The sequence below is a fragment of the Quercus lobata genome, chromosome 4, assembly GCF_001633185.2.
Source record: "Quercus lobata isolate SW786 chromosome 4, ValleyOak3.0 Primary Assembly, whole genome shotgun sequence".
Taxonomy (NCBI): Eukaryota; Viridiplantae; Streptophyta; class Magnoliopsida; order Fagales; family Fagaceae; genus Quercus; species Quercus lobata.
The window spans coordinates 334,140-356,074 of record NC_044907.1 but is presented as its reverse complement, the minus strand read 5'-3'; the positions used below and the strand labels follow the sequence as shown (position 1 = coordinate 356,074).

Genomic DNA, 21,935 nt, shown 5'->3' with positions numbered 1-21,935 from the left:
CTCAAGATAGCCACAAGTAGAGAATTATTTTTCAAACTCAGGAAAAAAAATTGGAAAGCTCGATAATGGAAATGCTAGAGCTAGTTTAGACCCTTAATTTTAATTACAGCTTAATTAATTTTAAATCTAAGCGCACTTAATGCAGAATATACGTTATTAGAAAATTAATTAATTGAAGCACTCAACAATTGCAAGGATGAACAAATAAGTGCAAGGCAAAAATCTAATAGTTAAATTGCATGTTCTTTATGCTCTTAACACATATGTCAAGTTTTGTATCAATTGAATATTATTTACTATATAATCTATAAGATTATATTTATGCATAGTTTAGTTTTAAACTACAAAATTTTGAAATTTAAATAATATATTAATGATATAGTTATTGATTTTTAATTTTTTAGAAATTTTACAAGCATTGAGGATAATAAAAAAAAAAAAAAGGTAATCCAATGGTGGATTTGTCAATATTCATATTCAATAAAAAGATATTAAGTAAAATTATATCCTTAAGCTGTAATCAATTTTGTAACTAAATTTTGTCCTAAATCATTTATAGGCGTCGACGAGGGGAAAGTTTTCCTAATAAATATGAAAAATAGAAAAGTAGTATAGAGGCACTTTCACCAACTTCAAATACTCCAAAAAAGCTCTCACAAATCACAAAGAATAAGAATAGAGAAATTTACCCTACTCAATTATTGCATGGCATCCACTTTATTGATTTTTTTTTTTTTTTTTTACAAAACCGCCAAAGATATATATATATATATATATATATATTTATTTATATGAAAAGGTCAACAAAAGTAGGCAATTTTGTGAAGCTGTGCACGCAAACAACTCAAAACCCAAAACATAAATAATAGGTAGTCAAGCCTCTAATGTTAACAGCTCTCTATTTTAATTTGAACTAGATGATATCCTGTGTGATGTGTGAATATTTTATAATTTTATTTTGAAATAGTTTCTTGCTATTCTTTATGATCTCTATATAACCTTGAACCTTTTTTTTTTTTTGAGAAAACCTTCATCTGAATTAATAAACTGAAATCAGCCAAAATCGGCTAAAAGTACATCATTGACTTGTGGTGGAACATCCTCCATCCACACAGAGAAACCAACAATATGTCTCGCATATTTTGCTAAAGAATGAGCTACTGAGTTGCCCGATCTGAGTGTGTGTGAAAAGGAAATACAAGTGCAGGAATGTAAATAATGCTTGATAGATGAAATTAAATGGCCAAAAGATGAGAAAGATTCTTCCTCCTTTCTTAAGGCAGAAATGACCACCTCTGAGTCTCCCTCGACAATAAAAGAGGGTAGGTTGAGGTCCATTGCTAAGGTGACGGCTCGAACTGCTGCTAATGCTTCTACTTCATCTGATGAGGATGGGAGCTGAATGTTTTCTGCCAAGGAGGCAATGACCATCCCATGCGAATCACGTACAACCACTCCTATTCCAGCCTCGCCCTTATCCTTAAATACAGCTCCATCAAAGTTGATCTTCAATAATGGTGAATGAGGAGGCTCCCACTTGGGTGTTTGCCTTTGTGGCCGAGGCAAAGGAGTAGAAATAGCTGGTTGAGCTTGAGTGAAATCTTGGAGCATCTGTTTGGCTGAAGGGAGAACTTGAGAGAGCGGATAAGGCTTGTTACTTGTTCGGAGCTGGTTGCGCCTAGACCAGATCGTCCACGCCAAAACTGCAAACAGTTCAGGATTCCTACCATTCTCCAACACGAAACCTGCTAACTCGTAGAAGTTTGTAAACTTTTTTGACCTGCAAAACAGCCATAAAGAGTCAGCTTCCCAAATGGCTGAAAGATTAGCACAATCCCACAGCGCATGGACACCATCTTCTGCTTTCAAATTGCAGTGGCAGCAAATGTCTTCGGTTAAGACTTTCCTACGAACCAGATTAGTCTTAACTGGTAAAGCTTCCTTACACGCCCTCCATAGGAAGTTTTTAACTTTGTTCGGCACCGAAAGCCCCCATATCCGACGCCAAACACTTGGAGAATCTGCCTGAGCTGGAAGAGAAGGCCGATAACCAGCTTTTTCTTTAACCAGGAACCTATAACCCGACTTCACTGTATACACTCCATTAGAAACATGGGGCCATATGAGTTTGTCTTCAACGTTTGTAGGGCTAAGTGGGATTTTTAGTATCAAGTCAGCTTCCAAGGGAGCAAAGAAACCAGCCACAACATTCCTATCCCAGCTTCTACTCATTGGGTTGAATAGGCGGTCTACTGTAGCTTCATGTAACTCATCAATAACTGGAGATAAGACCCTCGGGTGCTCTAAGCTAGGCAGCCAAGGGTATTCCCAGATCTTGATAGATTCTCCATTACCCACTCTCCAATGTGCCCCTCTCCACAACACCTCCCTGCCCTTAAGTAGACTACTCCAAGCATATGAACCACTAGCACACTCTGGGGCCTCCATGAAAGAACAGTCTGGAAAAAATTTGCTTTTAAAGACTCTATGGAGGAGTGAGTCTTTATTGTGTAGGAGTCGCCAAGCTTGTTTGGCTAGCAAGGCGTCATTGAAGAGAGCCAGATCTTTAAAGCCCATACCACCATCAAGTTTGGATTGAACAAGTGTCTCCCATTTAACCCAATGAATTTTACGCCTGTCTCCTCGTTGTCCCCACCAAAATTTCCGAATAAGACTTTCCAACTCAGTACAAAGCCCTACGGGTAGTTTGAAGCAACTCATAGTATAGGTAGGAATTGCTTGAACAACTGCTTTGATCAAAATCTCTCTCCCTGCCTGAGATAATAATTTTTCCTCCCACCCTTGTAACTTTCTCCAAACCTTTTCCTTTATGAATTCAAAGCTGGCTTTTTTCCTCCTCCCTACAAAAGATGGTAACCCAAGATACTTCTCATACTGTTTAATCTCCGGAACCCCCAACACTTGTTTGATATGCTCCCTTTTTTCTTCAGAAGTGAGCTTACTGAAGAAGATGGTGGTTTTATTTCTATTAATTTGTTGGCCAGAACAACTTCCATACACCTCCAAAATCTCCAGAATATTATTGCATTCTTGATCCGTGGCCCTGCAAAAAAGTAGACTATCATCTGCAAAAAGAAGATGTGTTAGTCTAGGGCCATTTCTACATAAAGCAAAACCCTTAATGTCTCCACGGTTGGCTGCTTGAACAATCAAACCATTCAAACCTTCAGTACACAGCAAAAACAAAAAAGGGGATAAAGGGTCCCCCTGTCTGATACCCCGGGTTGGATTGATCAAGCCTTTAGGTTCCCCATTAATCAGGATAGAATAGGAAACAGTAGTAATGCAAGTCATCATCAATTGAATCCATTTTTCACTAAACCCCATTTTCTTCATCACTGCTTCCAAATACACCCACTCCACTCTATCATAAGCTTTGCTCATATCCAGCTTTATGGCCATATAATCATCTTTACCAGTATGCCTCTGCATGCTATGTAAGGTCTCAAAAGCCACCAAAATATTATCTGAAATAAGACGACTCTTTGTGAAAGCACTCTGATTTTCAGTAATAATATTTGGTAGGATTTTTTTGAGTCTATTTGCTAAAACCTTTGAAAAAATTTTATACAATACATTACACAGGCTAATAGGTCGAAATTCAGACACAAATTCCGGATTTTTAACCTTTGGAATGAGAGTAATAAAAGTATGATTAAGGTTAGCAGGCAATGATGCAGTATTTAAAAAGTGAAGCACAGAAGAGGTGACATCCTCACCTAATAAATCCCAATAAGACTGATAGAAAATAGGGGGCATATCATCCGGGCCGGGAGCTTTAAGGGGAGCCATTTGTTTAATTGCATCATGTACCTCCGGAGCTTCAAAATTAGCCACCAATTTTGCATTCATCTCCTCATTAATAATGGTATTGATGTACTGAGTGGTATTCTCCAAGTTGGTGGGGTTGGCCGAATTAAATAACTCCTGATAATAAGCCATAATAGTATCCGCCACTTCTTCCTGATTTTGGCACCAAATGCCATCACCTTTCTTCAAAGCGTGGATAGAGTTACGTCTAAGTCTTTGAGTTGCTCGTGCATGAAAGTACTTCGAATTCCTATCACCATATTTTGCCCACTGAACTTTGGATCTTTGCAGCCACATCCTAGCCTCCTTATCCATAAGATTATTTAGCTCAAGCATTAATTCTTTAACCCGAAAATTTTGTCCAGATCTCATGGCTTGTTTCTCGGCTTTCACAATCTCCTTTTTCTTTAATTCTAGCTCTCTCCGTATGCTGCCAAAGCTCTTCATACTCCACTTCTTCAGTTCAACACCACACCTCTCAATCTTCTTTATAACTCTGGTACCCAAGTCTGCAGAATCCTGCTCGGCCCAAACAGCTTGAATAGTATCTGTGCACCCTTTTTCAGCCAACCACATCTCTTCGAACCGGAAAGGTTTGGTTGCAGTCGAAAAAATCAAATCTCTTGGCACTATCCATATAGGATTGTGATCCGAAGTGAAAGAAGGTAAATGGTGGACTACAGTTCCAGCAAATTTCAGCATCCACTCTCTAGTAGCCAAACCCCGATCCAGTCTCTCCCACACCGAATGGCCATCATTAAAATGCTTCTTCCAAGTGAATTGAGAACCCGTAAAACCGAGGTCCATAAAACCACACTCATCAATAGCATCTCTAAAGAGTTGCATCTGTGCCTGACATCGGATACTACCTCCCAATTTCTCTGATTGTCTGGTGATTTCATTAAAATCTCCCATGCAAAGCCACGGAAGTTCCATCCTGGAATTAAGATCTCGAAGGAGATTCCAAGACTCAATTCTTTTGTGTGTCACGGGTTCCCCATAAAAACCTGTTAACCTCCATGCTCCATCTACCCCTTTATTTACAATAGCATCAATATGGTTTTTTGAAGACGTTTGAACTTGCAAATCCACATTATTTTTCCAAAAGAGAGCCAAACCTCCTCCTCTGCTTATTCTTTCTACAAAGTGCAAATTATCAAATCCCAAATTTCTCTTTAATTCTTTTAGCCTTGCTTCATCTGCCCATGTCTCGGCTAAGAACACGACAGAGGGATCTTTAGCCCGGATTAAATCTCCAAGCTCCCGAACTGTACATGGGTTCCCAAGCCCACGACAGTTCCATGCTAAGCAACTCATTGGGATTGGCGGGACTGCATAGCAGTCTCCGCCAATATATGGTGATCACCTTCTGAAGAGTTAGCTTCAATTATATTATATTTGTAAAAAGAGGAAAAAAAAAAAAAAAAAAAAACAGCCTTTGTAATCCAGCAAGAAGATGTGTCTAGCAGGAAGTTAACCACAACCATCTTTATAAAGAAAAGTGAAAGGGTGAAATTTGAACATTTTGTTCAACTTATTAATAAAACCGTAATGATTTGTCTATAATGATTTTTCAGCCTCCTTGAAGTTTCCCTTATACATTAATTATGGCTAAATATTAGTAAGAAATATACCTTTTGCCACTAATACCAAGTCTTACATACCAAGAACTAATACCAAAAAAAGAAAAAAAAAAGGTCCCACACATAAGGGCCATTTTTGCCATCATGGACCTTCATTCCAAGTGATGCAAATATGTCACCAATTATTTCAGGATGGCCCTTATGGTTATCAAACATAGTAGTCAAGACCTGAAAGAAAATTTTAAAAGGAAACTGTGTGAATTTTTATTTATAGATGAACTTTGTTGCAATCATGTTCAAAGTAGGATAACTATTAAATTCCTAGAAAATTTCATTTAGTGAAGAGAAGCAGCTTTAGAGACCGAATTTGGTAGTATTTTTTTCAAAAATATTCAAAGAATATCATATGATAAGTTGTAGCTTAGTTCTAATTGAAGCTAATTCATCATCGGGAACTACATAAAAAAAAAAAATGTAATTGTTTAAGCTACAATGCCAGTTATGTTTGGATGACTAGTGTAGCATGCATGAATTTTGTTATTAGGTTGCTATTCCAATGGGGGTCAATTAATTGGGCTTTCTAGGCATATTTTGGTTGGACTAGCCTATTGACTAATCCAATGCAAATGCTCTCACTAGTACTTCTATGTTATAGCATCCAATCCACAGTCATTGGGTCTACTACTTGAGTTTACACTGCAAGCGGCGTAATGTTTATTGAACTCATATATTTAAACGACATGATCCGCATTAAGACAAAAATGACACAATTTTTTACATTTTTTTGATAATAAACGATATACAGTTTGACAAATAGGGTAAATTTTGACATATTGGGCTACAAGGATAAATTGTTTGGGTTGTTGTTCTTAGAGATCCAAACGGCAGAAATGCCAAAAAGGTTATATATGTATAACGCATTGGGTGCAAACAACACCCTCTTTGCCATTTTAGCATGAAATTTGCTTATACTTACTGGAACTCTGGTAGTATTATTTATTTATTTATTTATTGCTAAGTGAATAAAAGAGATAGGTAGATAAATTCTACAAACATGAGCCCAAACAGACCTGGGGGTTGAGCCCAAACTACCTAAAAATAAGTTAATGAAAGACGAATGACATTTTTTTTTTTTTTTTTTTTAATTTGCAAGTACAGGATGCCTTAAAAAAGTAAATCAGTGTACAAGTAATTGAAAGTACGTTCAATTACTTTTGTCTTCTGGTTCTGGGTTATCCCAAGTCTCAAGCCTAGAGAGTGATAGTGACACGTTAATATTTAATATAAACTTAGTAACTTTTTCATCAATGAAGCAAGACACTAAACATCACCATGCAGCTGCAGGTACTCCCAACAAAATCAGACTGACTTCCTATTAAAACCTTGAACACTTGAAAATGATTTGGGTATAAAGATAACAATGAATCAAACAAGAAATTCTATTCCAAAAATATTTTTACTCTAAAATTGGATCTTATTTACATTCACAAATCTCTGGAACCAAATCTAAATTATATCCCAATTTGACAAGCAAAATAGATGTCCTGCCAAACCATTCTCAATAACCATTTCCTCGCCGCAAATTTCGTGGCCATTCTCTCATCTTCTAGGAGTTCAAAAACCCTCCAAAAAGAGCTTCTCATCTATTTCAGGAACAATTTGAACTGTTGTATCAATACATTCTATTCAATTGTAGTGCCTGTCCTTCTCGGTACCCACATTTGTTTTGACTACCCATGGCCTTTCCTCAAGTGCTTCTTGTATCTCTTCCTTGATGATCTATGAAATTTTTGAGAACATGCTGAGGCTTAAGAAGTTGCAAACTTTCATTTTTCCCCTGATAAGATATTTCAAACTCCCTAGCTGGGTATTGCATATCCCAAGTTACTGTCAATCCCATCCAAAGGGCAAAGGCCATTATTGTTGACCTCCATTTTCATGTCCAAACGAACTTGATCTTCCATTCTGACTTTCATTACCATAAATCAAGCACAAATCCGAATGTTCCTGCAAAATGTCATTTTTAAACGAAAGCTACAAAAAATTATCCAGTTCATTGATTATTATAGAATCAATATGATCATATATTCTTCATCTCATGTTACCCAAAAAAACACTCAGTTTACTAAATGAATACAGAAGTAATATCATTTCATCAAAGGGGAAAAATATACAAGTTTGTATGCTATGCTTTGGGGTGCTCTTTAGTGATAACTAAAGGAAAACCCTTTATCCAAGAAAAATTACTAATGGGATAGAATGGCACCTTGATATAAGCTTCCCAAAGCTAAACATCAGCTGCCACAGTGCCACTGTTTTGCAAATTTCATCCCAAGAAAAGCCATTCTAATTGAGGAGACTTGTAATGCCTGTATACTCTTTCATCAAGCTCATTATTGGCAAAGGATTGATCATTCTCTTCACCTAAAAGAACCACACCAATATATACAAGTTAGTGTAATGACTTGAACTTTGTTGCTTTGCTCTACTTTCTCCTCCTCTGTCTTCACCGCCCCCAACCCTCCTTTACAACTATACCATTTTATCTTATAAATCTTAAATTTCACAAACAGTTCAAAATCACGGCAGAGCCTCACTAGATGTTTCTGCTTTATCATATTTATATTAGATATCTTTGCATATATACCGTCTATTAACAAACAAATGATATAATTGCCCATATTTGTGTACATAATGCCACAGATGTCTTTCATTCTAAGTGACACCTGAATAACAAAAGTATAAGAATATTGTACACAACTCAGACATTATCTTCATGATCTAATAGGTCATTTTTTATTTTTTATTTCTTTATTTTTAGGGTAAGTCATTTCCTGATAATCCTTGCCTGAACTGAATTGAAATCTGACTCTCAGTTTTTTTAAACACCATTATATTAAGAACTACATAAAACACACAAATAACCTAAACTAGAAAATCATGCCACTCAATTTGGGTACAGAATCAAAGGTAATTAGTATACAAAAGGGTCCCTTAATTAAGATCATGTCTAGCCTATTGAACTACGAGAAATCAGAGAGAAGCGCGTACCACATAGCTAGTGCAAAAGAACAAGATTATTTCAATTTCAAATAGAAGCAGATACAGCTTCATGTTAAGTGTTAACTTGTCTTAAATCATGATTACAAATAGATTAGAGACAGGGCTCCTCCACCTTCCATATCACTGACTTGCTAACATGATTACAAATGCGTATGCAACAAACAATATTAAAGACTTGTAATAAGAAAATTGAAAAGGGAATTATTCAGGATGGAAAAAATTGGGATCTTAGAAAGGGCACCCCCTTCTTTTTGCTCTGAGAAAGGGAATTACGGAAGGACAAGAAAATATATTAGATAAAATAACGTCTTTTTATCTACAATTTTGCAAATACTTGATCTGATCCTTTGAACAAAATCAGACATAAAAATGGAAAATGCACTTCAATTTATCATACATATAAACCACGTATATCAGCATACTAAAGTAAGAAAGAAAATAAGTAGTTAAATGCACTTCAGTTTAACGTCCATATATATATATATATATATATATATATTGATAGAATTTAATGTCCATATTTGTTCAATCATCAAATTCCAAGCAGCCTAAAACAAAGATCCTTGCTTCAATTAATAAAGTTAATTTCGCATGGGAAGAGAACCTACCTTACAGCCTACAATATCTGCCAATTCATCTTCTGCTCAAACTAATTCACTTAAAACCCATATTCTTTTTTAATGCAGAAATTTCTCAATGCAAAGAAGCAGAAAACTAAGATAACCAAGCTCAGTTAAATTTCCGATAGAAGATGATGCAGGGATCATCTATAATGAAGTTTGAAATCTCAATTTCCTTTCCCACCTGAAACACAATAAGAATGCCTCTTGCTGCTCTTGCAATCATCCTTTTCAGCATCTTCATAACAAAAAAGAAACATAAGAGAAGGGCTATAGGATCCCCCTTACTTAACCATCTATAATGCTGGAAAGGCCAGTTAAAAATATGTTCACCAGATCTGAGAATGTCAGAGTGGAGACACAAGCTAAAGTCCATTTTGACCAGTCAAATCTGAAAAAAAATACAAAGAAAATTACAAAATGTCATGCCCCTACGCATAAAACAAAAACAAATTAGGACATCCAGACTCCAAACCCAAAACAACATGCATGTATCTCGAGTATCACTGCATCACTCTTCCCAAGAACCACGTTTTATTGGCTACCACGTCTTCTTCTTGCAAGATTATGTGATTGATGTTTCCTGTTTTCAGATATGTTCAATACGATGACTAAATGTCATCCATTGTTGAGAAGCACATTTTCTTGGATGACTTCCATACTTTTATATTGCACTCCAAGCTTTCAATGTATTTTATATTTTTCTGCCTAGCTTGATCTTTTGAAAATGTTGCTTTTCTTTATGCTGGAAACAATGACTAATAACATTAAAAAAATAAATAAATAAGGGGTACATTTGCTTCTTTTCAAATGAATATTATCATTTAGAATCAAACGTATAATACTGCGATAAACAATAAATATCTTCTGATATGTAATTCAGATTCCGGATGCGTGTGCTAAATTGAAAAGTTTTGAATTTCTCAAAAATCAAATCAACAAGTAAAATTATAAATATTGTATTGAAAGAAGAAGAAGAATCACCAACTACAAAAATGTTCTTTCTATTTTCTTTTGTTATCTTCTTTGAATGGATCAAGTCAATTAAATTGTCCAATAGACCTTAAAAAAACTTATACCAAGTCCTCAGCCTGCAAAGACAAATAAAGACTTTTACATTGATGGTAGAGAGTGAAAAGATCATGTAAATTCTATAAAATGAAGAATTTGCACGCAAAAAAAAATTTTAAGTTCTTAGACTGCAACATTTGAAGGAAAAATAAATAAATAAATAAATAAATAACAAGTGTAGCCATGAGTTTTAAGGCAAACAAATTAAGCAAAAATGTATTAAAAACATGTTCAACTCGCAAAATACCGATTCGTGCATAAGGTTTCTCAATAGATAGAAGCATCATGGCACACAAATTTATATATCTGATTGGAAGCCAACTTCTAGGAATGATGGTTCACTAGGGCTGAATTGCTAATATTTTTACCCTTTCAAGGAATAACTTGTGTGATTATATTTATCATGTAAATACAAGAACACATGATACAAGAACAAAAAAAGACTTTTATATAAAAAGTCAAGAGTCAGAAGATCATTTAAATGCCTATAATAGAACACATTGGACAGGAGGTGAGCATAACAGACAAAATTGTATACTTGAAAAAAAAATCTAGTTCTGGGAAGTCATGAATTGATTGTACCAATCTTTTCTACCTATAGGTAGTATTGAGAGAGAGAGAGAGTCCCAGCTCATAGTCCTCAATGTCCAGAGTTTGGTAATTTTGCCTTTCATCATGGTTGTCATTTCTTTATATAAGAAATAAATCTTTGAAAATTGGGAAAGTTCTATTATGGTATGTTCGTTCAAAAGATCTTAATTTGAAAATTTTTAGAGTTCTTTAAAATTGTGCAACTTCAGAAAAATTCTAAATCAAAGTAAATATAAATCTCTGTTAGTCTGTTATAGGCTTATGTGCCTTTCAATTATTTGAGTAATATCAATTCTAAATTTGTGATAAGATTTGATTATCATGATAATCTCCTTACAAGAATGATAATTTTTTTTTTTTTTTTTGGATAAAGTATAATAATGAAAAATTTGAATCATTAATTTGAAACTATACCAAAAGTTTGAAAAATATAGATCACTTCCAAAATAAATAATATCGATCAAACACACCTAAGTTACCAGAAAATAAAAATAAAAAACTTTCAAAATAATAAAATGATATATTTATAAAGCTAGAGAGATGGAAAAAAAATCTTTTAGAAATAATTCAATTTTTAAGGTAAACAAATTATCTTCAATAAATTTTAGAGAACAGATTATACATTATAACACATTACAAGATAGTTATATATATTTCCCACACATCGCGTGGGTCTACGACTAGTTTATAATAATTATAAGAATAATGTGATGCAAAACCATAATCTATTACAAGTAATGCATTCCAATGGGATGGAAGTGATTTGTTGTTAAAGTAACATCAATTAGATTTGTTATAACATTAATATTTTTAACTAAATTATTATGCATGCGTCTGTGATTCTATGTGGCTATTGAAAGTTTTATTCAAGTTGAATCTAGTACCATGTAGAGAAAGTTGGTACACCACGAAAATCATATTAGGAAAACCTGTTGCATGTAATATTTTATACAAATAGGAAAAGAAAAAGGAAAAAAAATATATAATAAAAAAACCCCTTTGTTAAGAGCTTTATTATCTCTATCTCTTAAGGTTGATGAAGATGACATATGGTTCTCTAAGTAGGAGCGGAATTAGACCCTTCAACCTAGCCTTGAATACTACATTTGCATATAGATATGAATACAATAGTGGAATGAGATTATTTTTGGGCGATTATAAACTAAAAATAAATAAATGGTGTCTCTGCCAAAGCTATTTATATTAAATATATATTATATTATATAAGTTACATTTAGGTTCAAAAAGGTGGAAAGTCATGGTAGTGAAAGTGATGGTCAAAGCCAAAACTTAAATAATGGGCGGTCAAGCCATGCACATACTTTAACAGCTCTCTATTTTAATTTGATTTGATCAAGTTTCACAAACGAAACAATGCCGAGGCTTCAACCAAGATACCTAATGACTATTTTAAATTGCAAATATGTATACACCTTTTAAATTAATAGGCATTCAAGCCATAACTGTCAACAGATAGAGTAATTACTCTATTATATAATTGTAGAGTAATAAATTGGGCGAGAAAGAGAGAGAGAGGACTTGCATCGATACTTGCATTAAGTCAAGGAAATTGCCACTATTATAAGCTTGGGCAATGAGTCATTGCCCATGCATTAAGCTAATGATGCAGCTAATGAGGTCTAATTGAGTTGCGTCTTTTACTGCAGGTTGAATACTTCAAATACTCTTACTTGAGATAAATAAATATTTTAAGGAAATAACTATATATATATATATTCTAAGTAGAGAGAAAATCCAATTAAATTCTAAATTAGAGTCTAATTTTGTGCCACCTATCTTATATAATTTTAGAATTTTTTGTGTCAAGTGAATTATTAAACGTAAAAAACAAAGAATCTAAATTCAATTAGAATTTAAATTAAATTTTAATTGGAGTTCAATTTTGCATCATGTGTCCCATCTAATTTTTAATTTTTGTGTCAAGTAAATTATTGGGTATAAATTGTAAAAACTAAATAGTCTAGATCCAATTAGATTCTAAATCATATATCCATTACATTGCATCACATGTCTCATCTAATTTTTAAAATTTTGTTTCAGGTGAATTATTAGGTGCAAGAATCAAAGAATCTAAATTCAATTAGATTTTAATTGGAGTTCATTTTTGTGCCATATGTCCCATCTAAATTTTTTATTTTTGTGGCAAGTGAATTATTGGGTGCAAAAATCGAAGAATCTAGATCCAATTAGATTCTATATCATATATCCATTACATATTTTAGAAATTCATGGCTTTAAAAATGTGTAAATTGTAATTCTTACACCAAATTTAATTTGAACTCATATATATATATATATATATATATATAATTGTGATTTTTTTAAATGTACCCGTCCATATGCACGGGGTTACACACTAGTGTATCATAATTTTTAATTCAAAACATAAACTAGAAAATTAAATTCTCTCCACTTCACATGTATGCTCCAAAAATTATGGGAAGATAATTAATTTTTAAAAAAAAGATATATATCTATATATATATATATATATATATATAGATGAGTTTTGCACTCTTTCCCTCTTCTTGAAAGGCTATTAACAACTTTAGAATAAAAATTGTAATATAGAAAGTTAAATAAATATTATTTAATTAACATTTAAATATAAAAAAATTCACTTAAATTTATTGACTTAGGTCTCAAAATATATCAAGCAAGCCCTAAAATGCATAGATTTCTTGATTTAAGAAGCTAAAAAAGAGTAAAATATGTCTTCAATAATAAGAAGCTACTATTAATTTAAGGGAGAGGAGTTAATAAAGAGGTTAATTCAAAAAATTTCTCATTGGATAACATTGCTGCTATAGTTGAAGCATACATGCTTACTTCACGCTAGTCGTATTAGTTTGACCTTTTCGAAACAGTTTGATGTTAGTTCATTTAAATATCAACAGAAGTCTCTGTCTCTGAAAGTTCAAAAACGTGTAAAAACACCTTTGAACGTTTAGACCCCCAAATAACAACTTAATCAATTCAAGCAATATGTCAAACAACTAGTGTGCGGAAACTTAACATATGCTATCATACGAAATTGATTAAATACTATCTAAGCCATAACAGTTTAAAATCCACAGCAGATAAATATAAAGGCAAAGATAGAGAGGAAGGAAGATGCAAACACAAAGACAACACGCGATGTGTTATCGAAGAGGAAACCGAAGTCCTCGGCGAAAAACCTCTCCGCCGCCCTCCAAGCGGTAATCAATCCACTAGAAAATATAGTTGGATACAAGGACAGCAATAGACCCTCCAAGCCTAATCTACCCAGTGCACCTAAGCCCTTCAAGCTTCTTGCTCCAACGAGGTTGCGCCGAACCTTTTTCTTTTCTAGCTTCCCGGATTCCGCTACTAGACCATAGCATCAACCAATGAAGATTGGTTCCTTCCTAACTGCTTCCCAGAAATCCAAACAGCAGACTCACAATGATGATGAAGGTGAGAACCTGGTTTGGTATAATGCCTCTCAAGGATTTGACAATGGAGAGGAAGAGAGTTGAGGAATTTAAAGAGTCTCTAAGGTATAGATTGTGTGTGAATCAATCTAGTTTTTCTTTAGGGTTTCTCTCTCAAGATTCTCTCTGGAAGCTCTCTTTCAATCGTGGGTAATAGGGGTATTTATACTGGAGTGGAGAGGAATGTGAAACGTCAGGTTTTTACAAAAACAGGGGTGGCTCGCGACTTGACCTCGCGGCTTGACTAAGTCGCGAGATCCAGTCGCGAGATAACCGTATGGCCAGTTGTCCTGTTTTGTCCTGTAGTGCTCCAGCTAGCATGACTGTTCATCTTCCAGCACGCTTGGCACATGTGCAGCTTCTGGCGGCTTGCAGCCGCGAGTCACCCGCGAGTCCCAGCCGCGAGTCTCTGTTTTCTTGCACACTCTTGAGCAAACTTCACTCTATCTCACTCACTACCCTTACATCAAACCCACCTAAATACAGGGTTACTAAGTGCTGAATTACAAGCAAATTTGGCACGGAATAAAGCCAATTAGATGGTTGAATAAATTCAACCTTACAGTCTCAGACCATGAAAATGATAGTGGTTCCTACAAATCTCAATCACAGGACCAGAAATGTTGTAATGGTTTCTTTCTAACTTATAAACCCATTACCCAGCTGCGACAATGGATGGGAAAAAAATAAAGGGCTTGCAAACTTTAAACGGCTTACAAATGTGGACTGGCCATTCACGGATTACAGCTTTCTTCAAGAGGTTAATGAAACAGAGTGTAAACAGCAATGCCTTGACAATTGCATGCGTGTTGTGGCCGTTTATGAAAACAGTGGCAATTTATGTTGGTAAAAGAAGTATCCTCTGTCGAATGGAAGATATAGCCCGAATATTACAAGAATAGCTTTCATCAAGTTACCTGAAGGCCTTGGTTTAGAGAACTTCAAGAAAGGTCAGTCTCTGGTAGTTGTTTTGGCACTTCTTCTTGGCAGCTCTGCATTTCTCAGTATCCTTTTCTTCATAGCTAGTATTGCGGCTATTATCTACTTGCACCACAAAAAGCTGAATTCGCCATGGAATATTGATAGCACACTTGCAACAAAAGTGAGAAGCTATATACATAAAGAGCTCGAAGAAGCAACCAGGGGCTTCAAGAAAATAGTGGGGAAAGGTGCTTTCGAAACTGTTTATAAAGGGGTCCTTCCATCAGATTCAAAAAGATTTGTTGTAGTAAAGAAGTTAGGTAAGGTGGTAGAAGAAGGTGAGAAGGAATTCAAAACAGAAGTGAGTGTGATCGGTCAAACTCACCACAAGAATTTAGTCCGGTTGCTCGGTTATTGTGATGAGGGGCATCACTGGCTATTGGTATATGAGTACATGAGTAATGGTTTTTTAGCTAACTTTCTCTTTGGGCTATCCAGGCCTCATTGGAACCAAAGAGTGCAGATTGCTTTTGGAATTGCAAGAGGTCTCATGTACTTACATGAAGAGTGCAACACCCAAATCATCCATTGTGACATAAAACCTCAAAACATACTTCTGGAGTATTTTACACTAAGGATTGCTGATTTTGGATTAGCAAAGCTTTTGTTGGCTGAGCAAACTCAAGCTGCTCGGATAGGAATAAGAGGGACGATTGGGTACTTTGCACGTGAATAATTTAGGAAAGCATCCATTTCCGTTAAGGTTGATGTGTACAGTTTTGGTGTGATGTTACTTGAGATTATTTGTTGCAAGTCTATTGTTACATTTGCATTGCAAGCAGAGGAGGCATTCATAGATTGGGCTTACGAATGTTACAAAGATAAAAAATTAGATTAGTTGGTAAAAACAATGAGGAAGCAAGCAATGACATGAAGAGGTTAGAGAGGCTTGTGATTGTGGCAATTTCGTGTATTCAAGAAGATACTTCACTGCGACCTTCGATGAAAAAGATCACACAGATGCTTGAGGGAGTTATTGAAGTCTTTGTGCCCCCAAGTCCTTCATTGTATAATCACTCTCCACCTTCAAAAAGTAGTTCCCTTGAGTTTTCATTCTCCTCAGTTGAAAGGTAAGCATTTGAGATTGATGATAATGGGTATCTTTGTAAATAACTTAGTGTTGAGCAACCTCCTTTAAAGGTGAGGCACCACACCTATTCTTATTTGTATTATGGTATCAAATTCAGACTGATCCGTGGTTGGTTTCCGTTATTCATTTGTCTCTTGCTCTGTCCTTTGTTCTTGGATACAAGGTTCCCTTGTTTCATGCCTATTATTCTTTAGTGTCTTTCACCTTCTTAGTTACTTAGCTTTAATTTTGGATTCCTAGTTCAATCTCACTTTTTTTTTCTTTCTTGGGTTTGTTAAATTGTTCTTGCTATAATTTCTGTGGGATTAAAGCATACTTGCATATGGGTTGATTTGGATTTGTAACTAAGAGAACTGCAATCCAAGGGGATCGAGATTCATAATAATAATTACTCCTTGAACAAATCAAGTCAAACATGATGTTGAAATTTAAATTTTGTATTGAAAAAAAAAAAAAAACAAAACTACGTCAATCATGTTTGTCATGCATCTTTAAATTCTAATAGACGAAGGAAATGAAACATTGTAGTCAAGAAAAAAATTTTGAATTCTCAAATGGAAAAATTCAAATCATTTATGACACAAATAGTTTTGTATCCCATAGTTTTCAATAGCTTATTTGCTAAACTAATTTTCAGAAAACAACTAATTTTATTGTTTTATTATTATTATTATCATTATTTTTTTTTTTTTGGGGGGTGGGGGGGGGGGGGGGGAGGGGAGGGGGTTGACGGAGAAGTCAGACAAAAAGCTAAACTTAAATTGCCAAACAAAAAGAAAAAGCATCTATTTTTGAAATTCCAATTCTAAAACCCTAAAAATATTAGAATTCAATCTTCAATCTTTTAGGACAAGAAATGATCACCAAAACAAAGAAAGAAGAATCTGAATAAAAAAGACCACCCTTCTAGATCTGTTAGGACAAGAAATGGTCACCAAACACTAGCTTTGATATTATAGGGTTTTGGAACATAGAGTTTTTGTGTTTCTCCAAAAATTGGTAGTAAAGTTTTCTATAAATCACTTCTCCACAACTTATAGAATGAGGAGTCCTGTGTACTAGACACTTTGATTATGTAGTTGATTGGTCAGGAAACTTGGTGTAGGCATAGCAGGCACCCAAGTTATCGAATTCATGATTGCAAGAATTTTTTTTTTTTTTTTAATTTTATAAAAATTAGTGGATTCAAACTCAAGATATTTCTGTGGAGATCAAAAAGTGCTACTGAGCCACAAGTAGAGAATCATTTTTCAAACTTAGAAAAGAAAAATTAAAAGCTAGATAATGTAAATGCTGGAGCTAGTTTAGACCCTCAATTTTAATTACAGCTTGATTAATTATAAACCTAAATGCACTTAATGCAGAATATACGTTATTAGAAAATTAATTAATCGAAGCGCTCAACAATTGCAAGGATGAACAATAAGTGCAAGGCAAAAATCTAATAGTTAGATTGCATGTTCTTTATGCTCTTAACACATATGTCAAGTTTTGTATCAATTGAATATTATTTACTATATAATCTATAAGATTATATTTTATGCATAATTTAGTTTTAAACTACAAAAACTTGAAATTCAAATAATTTATTAATGATATAGTTATTGATCTTTAATTTTCTAGAATTTTACAAGTATTGAAGAAAAAAAAAAATCCAATGGTGGATTTGTCAATATTCATCTTCAATAAAAAGATATTGAGCAAAATTGTATCCTTAAGCTACAATCAATTTTGTAGCTAAATTTTGTCCTAAATCATTTATAGGCGTTGATGAGGGGAAAGTTTTCCTAATAAATATGAAAAATAGAAAAGTAGTATAGAGGCACTTTCACAAACTTCAAATACTCCAAAAAAGCTCTCACAAATCACAAAGTATAAGAATAGAGAAATTTACCCTACTCAATTGTTGCATGGCATCCTCTTTATTGATTTATTTATTTATTTTTTACAAAACCGCTGAAGATATATATATGAAAAGTTCATCAAAGGTAGGCAATTTTGTGAAGCTGTGCACGCAAACAACTCAAAGCCAAAAACATAAATAATAGGCAGTCAAGCCACGTATGTTAACAACTCTCTATTTTAATTTGAACTAGATGATATCATGCGCGATGTGTGGATACTTTATAATTTTATTTTGAAATAGTTTCTTACTATTCTTTATGATCTCTATATAACCTTGAACCTTGTGCTATTTATATTGAAGAATTAGATTAAATTATATTATGTAAGTAAAAAGAGGAAAAGGAAAAAAAAAAAAAAAAAAAGCCTTTATAATCCAGCAAGAAGATGAGTCTAGTAGGAAGATAACCACAACCATCTTGTTTAAAAAAAAAAAAAGAGGTGAAATTTGACCATTTTGTTCAACTTATTAACAAAACCGTAATGATTCGTCTATAATGATTTTTCAGCCTCCTTGAAGTTTCCCTTACATATTAGTTATGGCTAAATATACTAAGAAATATACCTTTTGCCACTATTACCAAGTCTTACATACCAAGAACTAATACCAAAAAAAATGTCCCACAAATAAGGGCCATTTTTGCCCTCATGGACTTCATTCCAAGTGATGCAAATATGTGACCAATTATTTAAAGATGGCCCTTATGGTTATCAAACATAGTAGTCAAGACTTGAAAGAAAATTTTGGAAGTAAATTGTGTGACTTTTCATTTATAGATGAACTTGATTGCGATCATGCTCAAAGTAGGATAACTATTGGTGAAGAGAAGTAGCTTTAGTGACCAATTTTGGTAGTAATTTTTTTCAAAAATATTCAAAGAATATCATATGCTAAGTTGTAGCTTAGTTTTAATTGAAGATGATTCATCATCGGGAACTATATAAAACAAATTAAGGATCATTAGTTGCAATAACTGTTTGGGCTGCTTACCTTCAATGGAAAGGTGTGCCAATTCTCCATTTTGAGCAAGACTTTACACACCATTGAGATAGGCACAAACAATGCGATTACTGGAAATTTGTTTTGTGTGGAAAAGCTCATTGGAAACTGCATTCCAACCAAGATATGAAGCCAGAAAGTTTTGATGACGACGAACTTTCAATAGCAACTTGTATTTGTGAATGACCCAAATATTTATCATAATATGATTAAGGTTCATGTCAAATATAGCAATTTTATTAACCATAATGTAACTGATGCAAGTGACAACATCTTTGGTTCTAGGAATTTCAAAGATTGCTCTTGGTCATTTGTCTTTTCGTAATTGGTATGTCATATAAAATAAAGGTACTGAGACAAAATAGAGCTATTGAAAAAATTTGTCTTATATAGCCATTGACACATTAGAGCTGCCAAGTAGGAATTTAACTTTATGAGGCCGGTAAAATCAATGAAAAGCGTGGAGACCACCTCGGTGGTATATTTGAAACCCTTTGAAATAATTTATTCAGGATTGAGGGTATGACTAAATGTATGTAAAATACCATAAGAGAGGAGATTGATTTTCTTGGTTTTTTTAGTCTTACTCTTTACATTTTTCTCTCACTTGGTCTTGGCCAATGCACACGTCAATCCCATTATGCCACACTGCACTGCACACCTTTGCCCATGCTACTACCCACACCTGCAACCAACTACTACTAAACAGTTCAGGTATGGAGGAAGAAAACGAATAAAAAAAAATGTAATTGTTTAAGCTACCATGCCAGTTATGTTTGGATGGCTTGTGTAGCTTGCATGAATTTTTGTTATTAGGTTGCATGAATGTGAGTCAATTAATTGGGCTTTCTTGGCATATTTTGGCTGGACTAGCCTATTGAGTAGTCCAATGCAAATGCTCTTACCAGTACTTCTATGTTATAGGATCCAATCCACAGTCATTGAGTCTACTACTTGAGTTTACACTGCAAGCAGCATAATGTTTATTGAACTCATATATCTAAATGAAATGATCCGCATTAAGACAAAAATGACACAATTTTTTACATTTTTTTGATAATAAACAATATATAATTTGACAAATAGGGTAAATTTTGACATATTGGGCCACAAGTATAAATTGTTTGGGCTGTTGTTCTTAGAGATCCAAATGGCAGAAATGCCAAAAAGGTTATATATGTATAATGCATTGGGTGCAAACAACACCCACTTTGCTATTTTAGCATGAAATTTGCTTATACTTACTGGTACACTGGTAGTATTATTTATTTATTTATTTATTTATTGCTAAGTGAATAAAAGAGATAGGTAGATAAATTCTACAAACATGAGCCCAAACACACGGGGGTTGAGCCCAAACCACCTAACAATAAGTTAATAAAAGACGAATGACTTTTCTTTTTCTTTTTTTAAAATTGTTCAGTACAGGATGCCTTAAAAAAGTAAATCAGTGTACAAGTAATTGAAAGTACGTTCAATTACTTTGTCTTTTGGTTCTAGGTTATCCCAAGTCTCAAGTCTAGAGAATGATAGTGACAAGTTAATATTTAATATAAGCTTTGTTACTTTCTCATCTATGAAGCAAGACAGTAAACATCACCATGTAGCTGCAGGTACTCCCAACAAAATCAAACTGGCTTCCTATTAAAACCTTGAACACTTGAAAATGATTTGGGTATAAAACTCTAAATATAACAATGAATCAAGCAAGAAATTCTATTCCAAAAATATTTTTACTCCAAAATTTGATCTTATTTACATTGACAAAACTCTGGAACCAAATCTAAATTAGATCCCAATTTGACAAGCAAAATAGATGTCCTATCAAACCATTCTCAAAAACCATTTCCTCACCGCAAATTTCGTGGCCATTCTCTCATCTTCTAAGAGTTCAAAAACCCTCCAAAAAGAGCTTCTCATCTATTTCAGGAACAATTTGAAATGTTGTATCAATACATTCGATTCGATTGTACTCTTTGTCCTTCTCAATACCCACATTTGTTTTGACTACTCATGGCCTTTCCTCAAGTGCTTCTTGTATCTCTTCCTTGATGATCTATGAAATTTTTGAGAACATGCTGAGGCTTAAGAAGTTGGAAACTATCATTTTTGCCCTGATAAGATATTTCAAACTCCCTAGCAAGATATTGCATATCCCAAGTTATCGTCAGTCCCATCCAAAAGCCATTATTGTTGACCTCCATTTTCATGTCCAAACGAACTTGATCTTCCATTCTGACTTTCATTACCATAAGTCAAGCACAAATCCGAATGTTCCTGCAAAATGTCATTTTTAAACGTATGCTACAAAAAATTATCCAGTTCATTGATTATTATAGAATCAATATGATCATATATTCTTCATCTCATTTTACCCAAAAAAACACTCAGTTTACTAAATGAATACAGAAGTAACATCATTTCATCAAAGGAGAAAAATATACAAGTTTGTATGCTATGCTTTGGGGTGCTCTTTAATGATAACTAGAGGAAAACCCTGTATCCAAGAAAAATTACTTATGGGATAGAATGGCACCTTGATATAAGCTTCCCAAAGCTAAACATTAGCTGCCACAGTGCCACTGTTTTGCAAATTTCATCCCAAGAAAAGCCATTCTAATTGAGGAGACTTGTAATGCCAGTATACTCTTTCATCAAGCTCATTATTGGCAAAGGATTGATCATTCTCTTCACCTAAAAGAACCACAACAATAAATACAAGTTAGT

At 34.1% G+C, this 21,935-nt stretch overlaps 1 protein-coding gene and 1 pseudogene across 4 annotated transcripts in view; one reads left to right on the top strand and one right to left on the bottom strand.

Annotated features, from left to right (window-relative positions):
- Positions 1-6,801: 6,801 nt before the first annotated feature.
- Positions 6,802-21,935, bottom strand: part of LOC115984131 (TMV resistance protein N-like) — a 28,120-nt gene continuing 12,986 nt past the window's right edge. The window contains exons 1-5 of one of the 4 annotated variants that reach the window (XR_004090403.1): positions 10,764-10,946; positions 9,431-9,488; positions 9,086-9,335; positions 7,681-7,838; positions 6,802-7,421 (exon numbers count right to left, since the gene is read on the bottom strand). The gene's annotated coding sequence lies outside the window, so the exon portion shown is untranslated. Of the gene's footprint in view, positions 7,422-7,680; positions 7,839-9,085; positions 9,336-9,430; positions 9,489-10,763; positions 10,947-20,892; positions 21,486-21,744; positions 21,903-21,935 lie in introns of those variants that run through there. The other 3 variants (XM_031107052.1, XM_031107050.1, XM_031107053.1) reach the window with 3 other exon arrangements.
- LOC115987823 lies at positions 14,907-16,054 on the top strand (annotated as a pseudogene).